Source organism: Trypanosoma equiperdum, assembly GCF_001457755.1.
Source record: "Trypanosoma equiperdum strain OVI genome assembly, contig: ctg_1554, whole genome shotgun sequence".
In the NCBI taxonomy this organism is placed as follows: Eukaryota; Euglenozoa; class Kinetoplastea; order Trypanosomatida; family Trypanosomatidae; genus Trypanosoma; species Trypanosoma equiperdum.
In genome coordinates, this window is record NW_027123565.1 from 34018 (window position 1) to 34228 (window position 211).

Consider the following 211-nt stretch of genomic DNA (forward strand, 5'->3'; position numbering starts at 1 on the left):
CCTAAGGCTTCTCTCTTTTCAATATTAATTTAGTTTCTTTCCTTCACCTCAGCAGTTTTACATACAAACCTTCCCCTTTTTTTTTTCTCTCCCTGCGTCATATCTTTAGTGACCTGCCACATGCAACCCCCTATGAATGCAAACGGTTTACGAACAAATGAGAAAAAAAGTTAATTGAAGTTCTCTTCCCTTTTATTTATTTATTTTTTTT